Consider the following 20,994-nt stretch of genomic DNA (forward strand, 5'->3'; position numbering starts at 1 on the left):
TTGCTGCAGTGTCTCCTTTTAATCCGACCTGGTGGGGATTCCTAAAACTAAAGCCGTCGGCACACGGACCGTGCTGTCGAACGTTAACGTTGAGCGTGCCAAGTTCAATGTGCTGCTGAACGCTCAGGAGCGATGCGACTTGTGCATGCGATACGTGGGCCCCAATGTGGTACGCGCAGTCGCAACGCATTCCAGCGGCAGTTGAGGGATGTTTCTAGTTCTTAAAGCACACTGTTTACTCAACGGGCGCGCGTAATATTCCCACGTTTGCTCTATTAAAACGCACATTTCCCCCATCGTCCGCGAAAAGGAAAGTAGCATGTCCAATCAATAAGGACACGAGTTTATAACAGTTCAATTACAAACAGTGCGATGCAAATTTGGAATACTTCTCCGCATAAGATAAACATTATTTTATCATTCCCACATTTCAGTAAAACCCCAAGGTCAGTCTTACTTGATCACTGTTCCTACCCAGTAACAGAATCTTTGCAACATGTGAATTACGAAGCGTAAAAGAAAAAGGAGCAAAGTATCTTTATACAAGTAGCTGTCCTGTAGATTAAGCCAGTCGAACAAAGTCACCCCTCAAAAAAAGATGTACTTATATTTACGTAACATCAAATATTATAGTGTATACTTATATTAAACTAATAATAAAGTACCAGAACCCAATAAAAACGCGAATGTCAGGAAAAAATTTTTCGGACTGACAAGTCGCGAATCACTGCCCCATCAACAACTATACAGCGGAAAGTAACGCTAGTCATTACGCTACAACAACAACAACGTAACGCCTTCGTCTAATCATAATATGTAACAACCTGCTGAAAACCTTAATCGTAGATATGTTACTTATTGAAATTTAATTATAACAAATTGTACCAAGAACAATGCGTTTTGGGTGGATCTTCACTGTGTCGCTGACTTCAAATAGCCTCCTCTCATAATACGCAAGTTACAATAATTCTTTTGCCATGAATATGATGTTTCTCATTATTTTAGTGCAACGAATCACACAGTTAACAAAGGGTTTTCCAGTGATTCTCAATTTGCTGGTTCTCAGAAACGGCATATATATAGGCTTGAAATGAATGCCAAATGGCGCCTCACAATTCTGTACTGAAGGGAGACGGCGTGCGTGTGACGTAGGTGGCGTTGTGCCATCTCATTGGTCAACGCTCAGATGCACGCTCAGAATATCTGACAAGCCAGATATTGCTCTGCACGTTCGGAAAAACTCCCGAACGTGCTATTCCACGATATGACGTCAGAAACTCGGCACGCTCAACGTTCGGATGCACGGTCCGTGTGCCGACGGCTTAAGGCAGCACTCACGAATGGGTTACACTAGTCCTCTCTACATGGTCTCCTATATAGAAGAGCTATAATTTCCTAACATTCTCCCAATAAACTGAAATCGAGCATTCGCTTTTCCTACTACCAACCTTATGTGCTCATTCCATTTGATATCGCTTTGTAACGTTACGCCTGCTATTTAATCTATGTGACTGTATCGAGCAGCACACTACTGATGCTTTTATTCGAATATTACGCGATATTTTTCTACTCATCTCCATTAACACTCATTTTTTACGTTTAGAGCAAGCTGTCATTTGTCGCACAAACTAGAAATATTCTCTAAGTCATCTTGTATATTCCTACTCACTCCTCGACGACACCTTCCCATGCACCACCACATCATCAGCTAACAGCCACAAATTGGTGCTCACCCTATCCATTATGTGGTATCGTCTGAAGATATCGGTGCCACACCAAAGACGGTAACGCGCGCAGGTACGGCAGACATTAGGAATGACTCGCTGCAATCCCCAACGACGAATGGGAGAGGCTAAGGAAGACACACCCTCTCTCTCAGCTCAGGACAGCAGTACCCTGGCATGGAGGTCAGTATAGAGCTGGGCTTCGAAGTGCTCTGCCCCAGTTGTGACATCATTTGAAGTAGTCAGAATCATCGATCAGAACTAAAGGCTTATTTAGTCTCAGTTTTGAACCTTGTATTTCAAGAGAGCAGTTTTTTAAGTACTTCCTCAAATGATGCATGTAGATTACCATGCATTTCTGTGGCCAAGGATTGTGTCAAGTTAAGTAAATATTTTTATTCACTCATATAATAAACTGAACTAATATTTCACTGACGATTTCTTGTTCCTGATGAATATTTGCCGACGAAGATAACGTATTGGTCTCCGATCCTTAGGTCTTCCAGCCATTTACGTATCTGAGAAACTACTCCGTATGCTCGTATCTTCGTTAACAGTCTGCAAGGTGGCACGAAGTCAAACACTTTCCGAGTTTCCATTAATCAAGATGTCTTCAAGCCATTGACATATCTGAGAAAGTATTCCGTGTTCTCGTACCATAGTTAACAATTTGCAGTGGGGCACCGTATCGAAGGCATTTCGGAAATCTAGGAAGATGGACTCTGCCTGTTGCCCTTCATCCACTGTTTGCAGGATACTGTACAAGAAAACGCTACTTGAGTTCCTCTTGTGTGAATGATTTTTTAAACGCGAAACTTAAAATTCAGCTTTCCTTTTGCTAAATTGTGTTGCCGCGCCAATGATCAACGAATATCTTGATAGAAATCTTTCACCCGCTTAGTGATTTTGCCGGCCTGAGTGGCCGAGCGGCTCTAGGCGCTACGTCTGGAACCGCGCGACCGCTACGGTCGCAGGTTCGAATCCTGCCTCGGGCGTGGATGTGTGTGAAGTCCTTACGTTAGTCAGGTTTAAGTAGTTCTAATTTCTAGGGGACTGATGACCTCAGAAGTTAAGTCCCATAGTGCTCAGAATCATTTGAACCTTATTGATTTTACGTAGGACCAGAGTTTTCTCACATCTCGGCAAAATCCTTCACTAAGATATGACGGTACAAGTTATTGTTTTGCTTCGTCCGTTGATCTTTCTGCAGACGCACGAATCACGATTTACGATTCGTTATCAGCCCATCGTAGTGGAACTAAAAGATGTCCACCGATTTTGTAAGTACGGTGGTAACAACAGCTTTTGTGCTCTTTTGAGATTAAATTCTCTCCTGGCCTTTTTGAATCATTTATTAACTTTAGTAAGCATCGTCGCTGTGATGAGATCGTATCGCCAGTGCCTGTTCCAGTACTGGCTCTGTCGATAAAGTCAGATCCGTTTGTAACTACATGGTCTAATATATTTCCATTTCGTGTGGATTGGCGAACTAACAAACCTGCGCTACACACACATAGGCCTAGTTTCAGTAGTTCTGTACCGCTTGCTTTCAGCAGTAGCTGCAACGATGCGGTTTGTCTCCAGAATTTTTGATAAGTACGGGTGGCACATGAAATGTCACCATTTGTTTTGTACGTAATTTATGAGCGATACTATATATGACGTTGATCATATCAACAGCAGTAGCAATAGATCTTGAAAAACACAAATGAGTTACCAAAGCACTAGTAATTCACGTTACCGTTGTTAGGAGGCTAGCATTTACAACGTGGGGCGACAATGGAAACTAACAACGCAGCAACGATCAGCATTTATGTTACTTTTTCACGAGACGAAAAGTAATGTTGGGACTAAGGCGGTTTCGATACGGTGGGCAACTGACAAGATAACCATTCACAGGCTGTATGATCATTTGGTATAGGAAGGATCAATACTGCGAGCGTAGCGATCTAGGGCGAAGCCTGTTTGTTAGCCGGAGAATATTGAAACACTATGTTCTACTACGCAGAGAAGCTTCGGCAACTCGTGTAGAAAGGCAGCAGTGCAACTGGACATACCCAGCCACTTCGTTCAGCGAATTCTTAAAAGTGACCTCCAGATGTACCCATCCAATACGATATCTGCTCAGAACTTCACTCCAGAACGCAAGAGATAGATAGTATTGTCTGTCCGGAGGCGGAGGGTAGGGAACAAAGTGTCAACAACTTTTGCTTTTGATAAGGGGACCGTTTTCTGTGATTAACAAAATAAATATACGCTTTTGGGCTACTGAAAATCCGCAAGTGGTTCATGAACGACAACACCATCTTCCGAAGATTAAGATGTGGATCACAGATTTCAGTCACGGACTTATCGGACCTTTCTTCTTTGAAGAAACTGAACAGTGCGCGTTGTTTGAGCATGCTCCGCCATAATTTCGTTCGACAGCTTCTTGCTACTGCGTTCCCTTTCATCAAAATGGCTCTGAGCACTATGGGACTTAACTGCTGTGGTCATCAGTCCCCTAGAACTTAGAACTACTTAAACCTAACTAACCTAAGGACATCACACACATCCGTGCCCGAGACAAGATTCGAACGTGCGACCGTAGCGGTCGTGCGGTTCCAGACTGTAGCGCCTAGAGCCGCTCGGCTACTCAGGCCGGCCACTAGATGTCATGAGAAGTGAACCTGCCAGCATAAAAGGCCACATACTGCAAACACTGTGTTGGATCTCTTACACGAGCATTTCGATATGCGGGTCATTTCACTCGGATTTACAGGTCGTATCAATTACGGACAATTTTGGCCCTCCAATAGTCCAAACCTCAACCTATGTCACTTCTTTCTTTGGGGGTGCATAAATGAAACAATTTTCCCGAAACGCCCAGATGATTTAATGGAGCTCAGACGCCTTATTCTTCAAGTTTGATGTGAAAGAGCGGAAGACACGTGCCGTAGGGTTATCGCTAAAGTCCGTGTGAAGGAAAATAGGAATCAAAATGGTGAACATTAAGCGTGTGCTGAGTTAGAACAAGCCAACGGCCTTGCCGCAGTGGTAACATCGGTTCCCGTCAGATCACCAAAATTAAGCGCTGTCGGGCTGGGCTAGCACTTTGATGGGTGACCATCCGGTCTGCCGAGCGCTGTTGGCAATCGGGGTACACTTAGCCCTTGTGAGGCAAATTGAGGAGCTACTTGATTGAGAAGTGGCGGCTCCGGTATCGGAAACTGACATACGGCCGGGAGAGCGGTGTGCTGGCCACATGCCCCTCCATATCCGCATCTGGTGACGCCTGTGAGCTGTGGATGATACATCGGCCAGTCGGGTCCTTTGAGCCTTCACGGCCTGCTGGGAGGAGAGAGAGTTAGAACAACTCTCCAGAGTGTTTTCCATGGTACTATATGTTCCTTAGAGTTTGTCTCGTTAGCAAAATGTTCATTCAAATTCAAAATGGTGACACATTTCGTGCGTCAAACTGCATGTTGATGATATGTTGAGACAATGGCTGAAAGTAAATAGAGTTGCTCATCCAAACTAACGAATGAAATTATCTAATGAAAACTTTTCTCGTGATCAACATCTTATAGCTAACATTATGCACATGCTTCAAAAAGCCGTGTAAATTAAATTTTGATTCACATTAATGATAAATGAAAACCACCACAGCTGTATTATATATTTATTGTACCACGACCGGCTTTATTCTTAGAACATCATCAGCTTGCCTGCAGGTAAACAAAACCAAGAAATTACGCTAAAGCTGTAGTATTTTAAAGAATAAAACAAGCAACTCACGCTACCAACAGTCTCACATAAGATCCTCGCCGAGTTGTGCCAGTATCATGATGTAAATGATTTGGTTGTCGTATGTAACAATGATGACAAAATCTGTAAACAATGATCATGAACATTCTGCCAACCGCCTGGTGAAAGTACTACCCGACCACAATATTATTACACTTGCCCCCCGTGTCCGTTATCAGAAACCCGTGGTGACGTTACAGTAAACAAGTACAGTGGTGACAAGGAAAATGCATCGCACTGTGAATGATTTAAAGACAGTTATGCATATACACTCCTGGAAATTGAAATAAGAACACCGTGAATTTATTGTCCCAGGAAGGGGAAACTTTATTGACACATTCCTGGGGTCAGATACATCACATGATCACACTGACAGAACCACAGGCACATAGACACAGGCAACAGAGCATGCACAATGTCGGCACTAGTACAGTGTATATCCACCTTTCGCAGCAATGCAGGCTGCTATTCTCCCATGGAGACGATCGTAGAGATGCTGGATGTAGTCCTGTGGAACGGCTTGCCATGCCATTTCCACCTGGCGCCTCAGTTGGACCAGCGTTCGTGCTGGAAGTGCAGACCGCGTGAGACGACGCTTCATCCAGTCCCAAACATGCTCAATGGGGGACAGATCCGGAGATCTTGCTGGCCAGGGTAGTTGACTTACACCTTCTAGAGCACGTTGGGTGGCACGGGATACATGCGGACGTGCATTGTCCTGTTGGAACAGCAAGTTCCCTTGCCGCTCTAGGAATGGTAGAACGATGGGTTCGATGACGGTTTGGATGTACCGTGCACTATTCAGTGTCCCCTCGACGATCACCAGTGGTGTACGGCCAGTGTAGGAGATCGCTCCCCACACCATGATGCCGGGTGTTGGCCCTGTGTGCCTCGGTCGTATGCAGTCCTGATTGTGGCGCTCACCTGCACGGCGCCAAACATGCATACGACCATCATTGGCACCAAGGCAGAAGCGACTCTCATCGCTGAAGACGACACGTCTCCATTCGTCCCTCCATTCACGCCTGTCGCGACACCACTGGAGGCGGGCTGCACGATGTTGGGGCGTGAGCGGAAGACGGCCTAACGGTGTGCGGGACCGTAGCCCAGCTTCATGGAGACGGTTGCGAATGGTCTCGCCGATACCCCAGGAGCAACAGTGTCCCTAATTTGCTGGGAAGTGGCGGTGCGGTCCCCTACGGCACTGCGTAGGATCCTACGGTCGTGGCGTGCATCCGTGCGTCGCTGCGGTCCGGTCCCAGGTCGACGGGCACGTGCACCTTCCGCCGACCACTGGCGACAACATCGATGTACTGTGGAGACCTCACGCCCCACGTGTTGAGCAATTCGGCGGTACGTCCACCCGGCCTCCCGCATGCCCACTATACGCCCTCGCTCAAAGTCCGTCAACTGCATGCTACCAGCGTTAAAGACTGCGATGGAGCTCCGTATGCCACGGCAAACTGGCTGACACTGACGGCGGCGGTGCACAAATGCTGTGCAGCTAGCGCCATTCGACGGCCAACACCGCGGTTCCTGGTGTGTCCGCTGTGCAGTGCGTGTGATCATTGCTTGTACAGCCCTCTCGCAGTGTCCGGAGCAAGTATGGTGGGTCTGACACACCGGTGTCAATGTGTTCTTTTTTCCATTTCCAGGAGTGTATTACGAAGCGCTTCAGCGTGGCCGGCCAGAGTGGCCGAGCGGTTCTAGGCGCTACGTCTGGAACCGCACGCCGCCACGGTCGCAGGTTCGAATCCTGCCTCGGGCATGGATGTGTGTGATGTCCTTAGGTTAGTTAGGTTTAAGTAGTTCTAAGTTCTAGGGGACTGATGACCTCAGAAGTTAAGTCCCTTAGTGCTCAGAGCCATTTGAACCATTTGAGCTTCACTGTGTCCTGGTGAAATACGAGGGTTGGAACTTAAATAGTGGCAAGTATTTATTCACAACCGATACCAAAGAGTTACATGTTTTCACCTGTTACTGCCCTTCAAGGTAGTCTCCAGCGTTGTGTAGGACCCGTTGCCAGCGATGTGAAAGGCGTAGTATATTGTTAGCAGAGCCTGTTCTTTTGATCGTGCGAATGGAGCGGTCGAAAGTTACGGTGACTCTCGTGTACGACTGTGATGGTGTTATCTTAAGGCATTACCTTCCTCCAAGGCAAACCGTCAATGCACTGTGTTACTGTTGTTTTTGGAGCATCACCTGCGACCAGCTTTGCGAAAGAACCGGCGATACTTTCTGCGCAACCCACCCATCATTTTGCACGACAATGCGCGGGCGCATACAGCGCTAGTTGTGGCTGCTCTGTTCGGTCGATGGGACTGGGAAATACTGTACAATCAACCATACTCCCCGGACTTAAGTCCTTGTGACTTTGATTTGATTCCGAAGATGAAGGAAGCACTTCGTGGCTTTAGCTTCAGAACTGTTCCAGAGATTCGACAGGCAGTAGGCCGCTCCATCCGCACCATCAACAAAACAGGCTCTGCTAACAGTATACTACGCCTTCCTCATTTAAGTGTCCGCAGCTCGTGGTCGTGCGGTAGCGTTCTCGCTTCCCGCGCCCGGGTTCCCGGGTTCGATTCCCGGCGGGGTCAGGGATTTTCTCTGCCTCATGATGACTGGGTGTTGTGTGCTGTCCTTAGGTTAGTTATGTTTAAGTAGTTCTAAGTTCTAGGGGACTGATGACCATAGATGTTAAGTCCCATAGTGCTCAGGGCCATTTGAAGCCTCATTTAAGTTCCAACTCTCGTATCACGCTAGAAACTCATTATAAGTCAACTGAAGCGCCCTCACTCCCAGGTGCAATAATATCGTGGTCGACTAATATGTCGAGCATACACTTCTGCTGGGTAAGATAAACTGTCCAGAGTGCACAAATAGATAAACACGAAAACAATGTACTTGGCGTCACTACAGTGCGATAAATCAATTGAGAGATTATAATCGTTACAAGTAAGGACAAAACCTTAGGTGCAGATATGATGCTAAAGGGTTAATAATCACTAAAAATTTCATTCAAACAATTAGAATATTAGATACGAACAATGAGAAAAAAAGAATTGTGCACCATAACGAGGTAACAGATGACAGCGATCACACAAAGTTGCATCGTCATTCCACAGGTATCACAGTAAATGAATACCTACACAACATGTAGTGAAGTAATTATGTAAAATTAAACAGGAACTGTATCTGTTATCTTATAGCATAATCATATCTCATGAGTAAGGTGGTTGCAAAAGAAGTGTTATGATTAATCACAAAAAAGAGCTAAAAATCCACACTATTGGCTTTCTTCGTATGTTGATAATAAAATTAAAAATTAGCTGTGTTAAAATTGCTACAATTATTACACCAGGAGAGAAATAAATGCCACTTGTTATAGAAAGCTGTGTCGTCATTAGGTACATAAAACACTAAGAGACTGATCACATAAAAGTTCGTGAAGTTTGTGAAGTAATTATATACAATATAATGTCAACAGTAATTGTGATCATAAAGATGGCCATGATTAAAGAAAAGCAGTTAAATATAACTGCCAAGAGCTATAACTTAACATTCTCGAACGAAAGTCATGGCTTTTGTAGCTCAAGCCACAGTCTCAAGCGAAATTGTAATAAACGACCAGAAAATAGAGAGAGTGAAAGAGTTTAGCTTCTTGGGAAATACTATCTCCTTCAAAAACGAAAAAAAAGTGCGGAAACAACTGCAAGACTGAATTATATTAGTAGGATCAAATACATAACAACCAGTTGAAAGGTCAGGAAAGACATCGCAGTGAAGTTCTGCAAAATAATGGGAATACTACCAATACTTCATGATAGTGACAACTGAGCAGTAAGAGCTGGAAGTGAACGAAAAATACAAACTGCGGAAATGGTGTTTTCAAGAAGAGCAGCTGACTATAGACTATCTGACATAATAATGAGTAAGGCAGTCGGACAAGAGCTAGGACTTGGAAGCATAAATAAACAAATCTAGGTTCAAAAATGCTTCAAATGGCTCTGAGCACTATGGGACTTAACATCTGTGGTCATCAGTCCCCTAGAACTTAGAACTACTTAAACCTAACTAACCTAAGGACATCACACACATCCATGCCCGAGGCAGGATTCGAACCTGCGACCGTAGCAGTCGCGCGGTTCCGGACTGAGCGCCTTAACAGCGAGACCACCGCGGCCGGCAAACAAATCTAGGAATGTAGAAATAAATGGAGAGATGTCACAGGAATTAATCAAAACATAATGCCTAAAATAATAATGAATAATCGGCTAATAGGAAAAAGATCAATAGGTAGATCAAGAAAGAGATAAGGTGATTAAAACGTAGGCCCCTAACCACAGACAATGGATACACTGAAAAAAGGACGTAGCAGGAAAATACGTAGCACGCGAAGAAAGGAGAAGAAGAAGAAGACATACACGCTCGGGTCGCATTGACACGGCCACCAGTTAATTACAATTTTCATCTTTTTTTTTCATTTATTGTCATTATTGCATCTAGCTCGTCACATGCTACCTAAAAGGGGTAGTGACATTCCCACAATTCTACAATGCAAAATTTTACGGTGTTGTATTTCATCTGTTTTATTTTGACAGTTATCACGGCAGAGCACTAGAGAAACCATCTGCACTGTCCTGACACGGCTGCAGCATTTTCGCTGCTGCCGGAAACGAACTACCGCACGATACGTAACTCATAGCAGTGGGTTGCGCCAGTTTGTTTTGTATCCTCTAGCGGCTTGCTACGGTACTGTATCGGTGTGTACAAGGACTGCAGACATGTATTAGGAAACAAACAAAAATTAATCAGGTAATTTTATGTTTTATGGATGATAACTAAACCTTTATGATAGCTCCAGCCTAGTAGGAAAACAAGTAGGATTTCTGTGACGCAGAGAATAATGTGATCTAGAAGTGTATAAGCGAAGTGGCACTTCGAGAGTCATTTCTCTGAAATTCTCTCCTCACTCACTGCCTTGTACCACTACTAGTGTAAATTTGGTTAGCTGTTCTTCCAGCGCTTGGTAACTAGACTTTTGGGGAGCGATCGAAAATTGTGTGCGTTTCCACCACAATGCTGTGTTTTTCCAAAACAGTTCTACTATTCCACTCTGGATTTTGCTTCTGCCTCACACTAAAAAGAGTCGGTCGTGTGCATTTGCTGCGCAGTACTGATAGTAAATTTACGAAATGAGAGATACGCAGTAACAGAATTACACTGAAACAGCCACAAAATAATGAGAACGGCCGTCCGCAATATTTGCAGCAACTTGAGCCATCTCACAAACATTTACATAAGCTAGTGACAGTAGCTATCTTCAGTACCAACCAAGGGTGCAGAAAATGAAAGACACGTAGTTAGGCGCTGTTTGCTGATATGCAGATATGCTGTATAGGCTAGTGACAATAATTTCTAACAAATGTCTGTAAGTACCATGCTTCACAATGAAATCATCGCATGCTCTCCATCTTTGCCAGTAATCCAGAAGCGATCTTAGCTACGTTCATTTCCCCAATCATCTCATACTTCTGAAATACGCTCGACACTTCAACTACATTATCATCTCATAATCGTGAGGAAATCCAGAAGATTTTGACTAAATTTCCAATTGTTTTAATGAATCGCAATTATCTATTAATGTGGATAAATGCAAGATAATATCCATAAGGAAGAGAAAGAAGCCGTTTGTTACCGTACTATGAGCTTAGTGGTACATTTCTGCAGATCATTAAATCATCTAAATATTAAGTGATAACACTAGAAAACGAAGAGAGACTAACACCTGAAAGTAATAGTGGGAAAGGCCAATGGAAGATTTACATTTCTTGGAAGGTTTCTGGAAGGCGCAGTGCATCTGTAAAGCAAACTGTATATAAAAATGTTACATAATTCTCATGAACCCATCACTATCATCATTCAAAGATAGATGGCAAACACTGATGTATGATCATTGCTTCTGAATAAAAGTTCCCTTGTTGTCAGTAGTATAGCGCAATACTCGTTGGGCTGCGGGAAGAGAACAAAGTACTTTTTGGACCACATTTGAACTTTGACCGACAGGCTGCCTACATGCAGAGGTAACATATGACATCTGTATTCACATAAATACTCAGTAAACCACCGCACGGCGCATGGCGGAGGCTGCCTTGTACCACTACTAGTCATTACCTCGTTTGCTGCAATCGCAAATAGATCCAGGGAAAACGACTGTCTATATGCCTCCGTATGAGCCCTAATTTTTCATATCTTATCTTCGTAGTCCTCACGCGAAATTTACGTTGACAGCAGTAGAATCGCTCTGCAGTCGACTTCAAATGTCGGTTCTCTAAATTTGCGCAGTAGTGACTTGTGGAAAGAGCATCATCTTCCCTCAACTGCTTCCCATTTGAAGTCACGAGTTATTTCCGCAATATTTGCGTGCTTATCGAACCAACCAGTAACAAATCTAGCAGCCCGCCTCTGAATTGCTTCGATGTCATCCTTTAATCAGACCTGATGGGGATCACAAACACTTGAACCGCACTCAAGAATAGGTCGCACTAGCGTTCTATACGACTTCTCCTTTATGGATGAGCTACACTTTCCCAAAATTCTCCAAATAAAATGAAGTCGACCATTCACCTTCCCTGCTACCAACCTGACGTACTCAGTCCACTTACATCGCTTGGTACCGTTACGCCTAGGTGAATCGATATGACTGTTGAGAGGTGGCTACACTGAGCCACAGCGCCAGAGATCGCGCCAGAGAGTATTGTTCCGCCGCCTCCACTGGCAGTGATTATTGAGAAGTAGCGGAGTGCAGCTCTTGCCGAGAAGTTGTGGTGGACACTGCTTGTCGTGAAGTCGGAGTGAGATGTGATAGTGGAGAGTGTTGTTCCATGTTTTATGCAGTGGTTTGATGGGAGAGATAGCAGATGTTGTTCCAATGGAGATATTGTAATGATCTGAGTGCTTTTCGTCAATATATATGAAGGTAACAAATTCCCTGTTTTTTCTTTTTAATATTTCTGTATCTCAAATAATGCATCATTACAGGTTCAGTCAACAAAGCATCTGGCTTGTGTTCTTGTATTAGAGTGTAATTCTGCATTCCTTACGCAATTATAGTATTTCTAATTTTCTTTTATCACGTCAGTATAATTGGTATTTAAAAATTCTTGTCTTGTTGAAGAAGAACCGTGCCAGATGTGCGTTGAGTCATACTACCACACACAGAACAGCTACACTTGTGCTTTGTTGGCTTCGTAGATTTTATAGTTGCTGGGGACTTAATGAATTAACTGTGTTAACGAAAATTTTCATTTTATTCTTGTTGTTGTTCCATGCAGTCAGATTGTGTACAAAAACTAGTCAGGGCCAACCGTTTACGAGAGACTGCGTAACCGGACAGACAGTAAAATTATTTGCATTCTATTTATTTAATTAAGCCCCCATGCACTGTGTCCAGCTGCACACTACTAACGCTGTATTTGAAAGTTGCAAGATTGTGTTTTTCCTACTCATCCGCATTAACTTACGTTTTTCTACATTTAGAGCAAGCACCCATTCATCATTCCAACTAGAAATTTTATCTAAGTCACATATTCCTATGGTCACTCAACGACGACACACTTCTACACACCACAGCGTCATCAGCAAATAGCCGTAAATTGCTGCTCACTCTGTCCATTAGGTCATTTATATATACAGAGAATAAAAGCAGCCCCATCTCACTTTTCATGTTTCTGCTGAACAGTTGCCATCGAGGAGCACGTACTGAATACTATTGTTTAAAAAGTCTTCGAGCCACCCACATACCTGGAAACCCAAACCGTATGCTCGTACCTTCGTCAGCATTCTGCAGTGGGGTACCGTGTCAAATGCTTTCCGGAAATCTAAGAATATGGATTATGCGTTTTGCCCTCCATCCATGGTTTTTAGGCTATCATGTAAAAGAAGGGCAAGTTGAGCCATGCTTTTTAAATTCGTGCCGATTTGTGAACAGAAGGTTTTCTTTTTAATTTTATCCATATGTTTCAGCTTAAAACGTGACTGTGTTCAAAACATAGGAGTTATGAATTAAACGCCTTCAGTCAGAACTTTTTCGTGTTTTATTAACTACACGATGCATTTCGGACCCTGTGGGTCCATCGTCAGGTTTAATTTGTCTCAATACATGTTTTATTTCTTCTCCTGAATGAGGTGAAATGCATATTCCTGTCACGAAAAGGTTCATTGTTAGGTTATGAATTTCGTAAGTCGAACGCGGAAAATATGTGAAAAATAGTGGAAAATGAATAGCGTAAACTTACTACATCATCCAAGGAAAAAAAGGCATTTTCCACTATTTTGCACATATCTTCCGCGTTAGACTTACGAAATTCATAACCTAACATTAAACCTTTTCGTGACAGGAATATGTATTTCACCTTATTCAGGAGAAGAAATGAAACATGTATTGAGACAAATTAAACCTGATGATGGACCCAAAGGGTCCGAAATGCATCGTGTAGTTAATAAAATACGAAAAAGTTGTGACTGAAGAAGGTTTTCTGTCTCAAAATTTTTATATTCGGACTGAGAATATGTTCACAAATTCTACAACAAATCGATGTTAAGGACGTTGGTCTGTAATACACGGATCAGTTCTTTTACTTTTCATATATACCAGGGCCACCTGTGCTTATTTCCATTCGCGTGGGACTTTCTGCTGGGCGAGAGATTCGCGAGGCCAATGCCGCAGAGTACTGTCTGTAAAGCTGAACTGGGATTCCTTCTGGACCTAGTGACTTATATGTTTTCAACCCTCTCAGTTGTCTCTCTACGCCACAGATGCCAATTTCCGTGTCGTCCATGCAAGTCTGTACGACAGTCAGTCGACGGTATGTTTGTAAGATCCTCTTGCGTGAATGTTTTCTTACACGTACTCCTCCACTTTTATAAGCGACGATCTCCATCCTTAACCACTTTCCTCTTCCTCCCCCTTCCCCTTCCAACCCATCCCCCCTTTTATACTTAATTTCTTGGAAATACGCCAGTCAGAGAGCTTCTAAGTTAACACACATATTTAGCTCTGTCACAGCTCAGTATTTTATTGCCATATCAGCTCGTCTAATGACATTTATCAACTCCTGCCTAAGCCACACCCCTTTCTTGCAGCTAGGCCAATCAGAGAGCTTCCTATGGCAGGGACAGGTGGGGCATAACATCATTCTCGTGCTGTGTCGGTAATTACTAGTTGCATAATGCGGATGAGTACCAAGAACAAATCTGTAATGTTTGAATACAGTATTACAAGCGTCCTGCTTGACACACTCAAGTCGTTTAAATATCTGGACGTAACGTTGCAAAGCTATATGAAGTGGAACTAACATGTGGCAACTGATAGGGAAGGCAAATGGTCGACTTCGGTTTATTGGGAGAATTTTAGGAAAGAGTGGTTCACCTGTAAAGGAGACCTTATATAGGACGCTAGAGCGACCTATTCGTGAGTAGATTCGAACAACACGTAAGTGTTACGGAAACGGTTCAGGAACTCAATTGGGAATCCCCGGAGGGAAAGCGACGTTCTTTTCGAGAAACAGTTGAGAAAGTTTGGAGAACCGTCATTTGAAGCTGACTGCCAAACGGTTCTACTACCGCCAACATACATTGCGCGTAAGGACCACGAAGATAAGGTACGAGAAGTTAGGGCTCGTACGGAGGCATACTGACAGTCGTTCTTCCCTCGCTCGATTTCCGAGTGAAACAGGAAAGGAAATAATTAGGAGTGGTTCAGGATATTCTCCGTCACGCGCCGTACAGTGGCTTGCAGAGTATCTGTGTAGTGTAGATGTAGAATACGTCTGCATTCGTCGAACATATATACGCCATCACCAACTTTAATTCAATTTCTACATCATGGGGGGCTAAAGAGATGAAACGTTATACCATGTGCAGTTTAAGAGGACAATATTGGCTAATTTTGCTACATTTTCTGTTTTCGATACAGAATTTGTCTAAACATGTGTGTGTTGATTCTGTGATCATCGCCAACTGAGATATGAATGGGCTAAATATATGTGTTGGTTAAGGAGCACTTCGATTTACGTATTTAAAAGACAGTAAATAGAAGAGGGGGGAGGGGAGAGAAGGAGAATGGGGAGGGCGATAGGAGGGGTGTGGTCAATGGCAGAGGGTGTGGTTTAGAAAAGGGGAACGGCATGATGACGACATGTGTTTTCCCTGTATGTAGGGCCGTCAGGCCAAAGGTTACAAGCAGTCCTAAGCTTACGTAGTTCTACTCCCATGGTCGAAAGAGTTTCTTCCTCTCCTACTGTTCTCTGTCCTAATTTTTCACATGTTAGTAGCTGGATCAATCGTAACATAATATACTCTTTTTACGGCAACATTGTTTGGAATTCCATACTTTTTTTATTATTTGTGCCAGCCACAACATTATGACCACCGACCTACTGTCGATATAAACCCGTCCAGGCCGTAGCTGCGTTACCTGGTGACGAATCACTGCTACTCAGATACATGCACAGTCCATGTAGAATCAGTGAGAGTGCTGTCGTTGTGTAGAATGGGAAAGGCGCGCGGTCTATCTGAGTTTGACCGTGGGCAGATCGTGAGGCCTGGAGGCTTGGCACGACCATTTTGGAAACTCCACGACCTGTTGGGAGCTCGAGGAGTGCTATGGTGAGTGTCTTCAACATGTGGCGAAACCAGGGCGAAACCACGCCCAGACATCGCGGTGTTGGGCGACCACCCCTCATTGCCGATGTCGGACGTCGTAGGCTGGGAAGATTGGTAAAATAGGAGAGGCGACGAACTGTGGCGAAACTAACATCAGACGATAATACTGAGCAGAGTACAAGTGTGTCTGAATACACAGAGCATCAAACACTCCTAACGAGGGACCTCTGCAGGCGACGACCCATGCATGTGCCAATATTAACTCCACAACTTCGGCAACTACGACTGCAATAAACACGTGACCATCGGGACTGGACGTTGGCACAGTGGCAGAGCTTTGCGAGGTCTTTATCATGCCGATCCTTGACACCTGTACTGTGGGTCAGAGACAAGTTGGTGGCGGCTCCAGTATGCACTGGGGGACATTCACGTGGATATCCACAGGTCTAGTGGAGCTCGTGCAACACACCATGACGGTCAAGGAGTATTGTACACCGGTTGCAGTTCACGTACACCCGTTCAGGACGATCATGTTTCCCGACTGCAGTGGAATTTTTCAACAAGATAGTGCACCGTGTCCCAAGGCCAAAATTATGGTGGAATTGTTCGAAGAACACACTGGAGAGTTGCAATTGATGTGCTGCCAGCCCCCCCCCACCAACTCGGCACATCTGAACCCGATCGCACCCATCTGGGATGTGATTGAACGTGATTCAGAGCTCATCGTCTCCTGCCCCGAAATTGGCGACTTGTGCGTGCACATGTGGTGTTAGCTCCCTCCAGCGACCTAACAAGGCCTCGTTGCTTCCGTGCAACGACGCGTCGCTGCTGTTGTCCGTACCAAAGGTTGACATACCGGCTATTAGGTAGGTGGTCATAATGTTCTGGCTGGTCTGGTATACATCTATTCTACAAGTTGTCATCATACGATTTGAATTTTCGTTTTGCATTTCCTTTCTAGAAATTACGCCTAAGGTTGGTAATATTTATTGATAGTTACAGTCCTCTTGGAGGTACTTTAAAATATTTATCGTATACAGGGTGTTACAGAAAGGTACGGCCAAACTTTCAGGAAACATTCCTCACATACAAAGAAAGAAAATACGTTATATGGACATGTGTCCGGAAACGCTTACTTTCTATGTTACAGCTCATTTTATTACTTCTCTTCAAATCACATTAATCATGGAATGGAAACACACAGCAACAGAACGTACCAGCGTGACTTCAAACACTTTGTTACAGGAAATGTTCAAAACGTCCTCCGTTAGCGAGGATACATGCATCCACCCTTCGTCACATGGAATCCCTGATGCGCTGATGCAGCCCTGGAGAATGGCGTATTTTATCACAGCCGTCCACAATACGAGCACGAAGAGTCTCTACATTTGGTACCGGGGTTGCGAAGACAAGAGCTTTCAAATGCCCCCATATACGAAAGTCAAGAGGGTTGAGGTCAGGAGAGCGTGGAGGCCATGGAATTGGTCCGCCTCTACCAATCCATCGGACACCGAATCTGTTGTTGAGATGTGTACGAACACTTCCACTGAAATGTGCAGGAGTTCCATCGTGCATGAACCACATGTTGTGTCGTACTTGTAAAGGCACATGTTCTAGCAGCACAGGTAGAGTATCCCGTATGAAATCATGATAACATGCTCCATTGATCGTAGGTGGAAGAACATGGGGCCCAATCAAGACATCACCAACAATGCCTGCCCAAACGTTCACAGAAAATCTGTGTTGATGACGTGATTGCACAATTGCGTGCGGATTCTCGTCAGCCCACACATGTTGATTGTGAAAATTTACAATTTGATCACGTTGGAATGAAGCCTCATCCGTAAAGAGAACATTTGCACTGAAATGAGGATTGACACATTGTTGGATGAACCATTCGCAGAAGTGTACCCGTGGAGGCCAATCAGTTGCTGATAGTGCCTACACACGCTGTACATGGTACGGAAACAACTGGTTCTCCCGTAGCATTCTCCATACAGTGACGTGGTCAACGTTACCTTGTAAAGCAGCAACTTATCTGACGCTGACATTAGGGTTATCGTCAACTGCACGAAGAATTGCCTCGTCCATTGCAGGTGTCCTCGTCGTTCTAGGTGTTCCCCAGTCGCGAGTCATAGGCTGGAAGGTATCCGTGCTCCCTAAGACGTCCATCAATTGCTTCGAGCGTCTTCCTGTCGGGACACCTTCGTTCTGGAAATCTGTCTCGATACAAACGTACCGCACCACGGCTATTGCCCGTGCTAATCCATACATCAAATGAGCATCTGCCAACTCCGCACTTGTAAACACTGCACTGGCTTCAAAACCACGTTCGGGATGAACACTAACCTGTTGATGCTACGTATTGATGTGCTTGATGCTAGTACTGTACAGCAATGAGTCGCATGTCAACACAAGCACCGAAGTCAACATTACCTTCCTTCAATTGGGCCAACTGGCGGTGAATCGAGGAAGTACAGTATACACTGACGAAACTAAAATGAGCTCTAACATGGAAATTAAGCGTTTCCGGACACATGTCCACATAACATCTGTTCTTTATTTGTGTGTGAGGAATGTTTCCTGAAAGTTTGGCCGTACCTTTTTGTAACACCCTGTATACCTATTTTGTAACAGAACTGCAGGCTGCAAGGTGCCAAGATTTATTTTGCATGTGTATTGATGGAACAAGTTATTTACTAACGTCGCTTCATAATTAACTGATTTTAGTGAAATTTGTGGCATCTTACACAACAAGAATAAAATCAATTAAACTAAGTTGTGAGCAGTGCAACATGCTACAAAATGAATCGCGTATTAATAGAGGTAAAAGATAAGTCCACTTTGCCAGTAGATTGTCATGCCATTGTTTTCCATTCTTATAGAATTTAAATAGCACTTCTTCTATAAGAAAATAAGAGGGAAACAGGCGACTATTTATTAATTAGTAGTCATTTGTGCTGCAATTAGGTCGAAGCAAATGGACAGGATAACACACAAGGAAACTGTTTTAAAAATTGCTGCAGATACTCATCAACTACAACCGTTTTGTGAGTGGAATTTTGTGCATTGAATGTATAAATTCATGTCCTTTGTATGAACGATAAACACTCAGAGAGACAGTAATAAAATAGCTGAAATAGTAAAGAAGTCTATTGTCAACAGCCCGTCTCATTCTAATCATTTAAACTATTTCACAAAGAAGAATCGGTGCATTCTGCAAAATATTTGTCGCCTTAGTGTACGACTAGAGTTTACTAGCGAGACAAAGACGACATATGTAAACATTAATTCAAAAGAGCTCTAAAATTTAGTGACGTCGCCCTTTCACATCCGTACTTCAAAATTTAGGATCTTCTTCACGCTGGCGCGGATGGGCCGTATTTTCAGCTTATCTGGAAGTAAACGGAGTTTCCTCCGCCACGAATCTTCCTCTTTATTGCCCCTAACAACGGATCGTAGCCGTCAGAATCCATTACGAAGCCCCCTTAGGGCCAAGTTCCCGGCGTGAAACAGCAGTCGCTACGCCGTAATTGAGACCAGAGCCAAGATTGCACGCCATTTATTCAAAGTGCTGTTGGCAGCGGTTTCGCGAACTGATTTTGCTCGCCCTCTCGGGTAATTTTACGCGCTAAAGGACGTCGCGGATGGGCCTGCGGCTATAAAAGATCGCACAAAGGCTTTCTCCCCCCGGAGCTGTCAGCGTTGATGCAGAGACTCAAAATCGTAGTCGTTTCTCTCTCTCTCCCTCTTCTCTTGGCGGCTTAACTGCTAAGAGTGATCCTTCCTCGCAGAAATATTGTCAGCACAAGGCGATGATGTAGGCGTTAGCTGTACTGAAGGGAATGCCATGGAACGCCGTCTCCCATAAAGAGAATAATGGTGTTATGAGATGCAATGATTATTTCACTCTACTTGTGGATGGTTGTTGCTAATTATTTACAACGAACTTGTCCTCATGAACTAAATGTCTCGTAGTTTTTCTTCACGCCCGAAATTTTCCTTCAACATGGTTAAGTGAGACAGCTTCCTCAATTCTGGTTTTGGCGTGCCGACAGTAGTTTAAGTTATGGCACATGCAAAAAAAAAAAAAAGAACGAAAGACAAGATACATGAAGTTTCGATTGAAGTAACGCATTTATTACTAGGCGTGTTCAAAAAGTAAGCATACTGAGACCATAACGGGCTGTGGTTTTTTGAGGGTTGGCAACACTGATTGGCAGAGTTTGATCCCCTGAGCAAAGCAAGCATTGCAGAAACACGGCAGTACGTAAACTCACGTATTAGTGCCCAGCTGCGTGAAATACGTTGGTAAAAAACATCCCACCAAGTGCGAGCCACATGTTGTGATTCGCTTCCTACTCGCGGAGGTTTTTCGTGATTTCCCTAAATCGCTCCAGGCCGGGATGGTTCCTTTGAAAGGGCATGGCCGACTTCCTTCCCCGTCCTTCCCTGATCCGACGAGACCGATGACCTCGCAGTTGGTCTCTTCCCACAAAACAATCCAACAATCCTACTCGCGGAAGGAACAACACCTGCCGAGATTTTTCCGCGAACCAAAACAGTTTACGGCGAAGATGTTATTAATAGAACGAGAGTGTTTTGGTGGTATAGGGAGTTTAGTAGAGGCGGAACATATGTTAATGACGAACAGAGGAGTGGAAGACCATCTATTTTGCCTTATGAGTTGGTGCAAAAAAAATTGAGGAAACTGTTCGTGAAGACCGCCAATTGTCTGTGGATGATATATCTGCAATGTTCCCCTAACTCTCCAGGACTCTCTTATGCGAGCCCCTAACAGAAGCTCTGGGGATACCGG

General features: G+C 44.1%; 1 pseudogene; it reads left to right on the forward strand.

The window, feature by feature from the left end:
* Nucleotides 1–4,739: 4,739 nt before the first annotated feature.
* Nucleotides 4,740–4,857, forward strand: LOC126089879 (5S ribosomal RNA; annotated as a pseudogene).
* Nucleotides 4,858–20,994: the final 16,137 nt, after the last annotated feature.

Source organism: Schistocerca cancellata, chromosome 6, assembly GCF_023864275.1.
Source record: "Schistocerca cancellata isolate TAMUIC-IGC-003103 chromosome 6, iqSchCanc2.1, whole genome shotgun sequence".
NCBI classification, from domain to species: domain Eukaryota; kingdom Metazoa; phylum Arthropoda; class Insecta; order Orthoptera; family Acrididae; genus Schistocerca; species Schistocerca cancellata.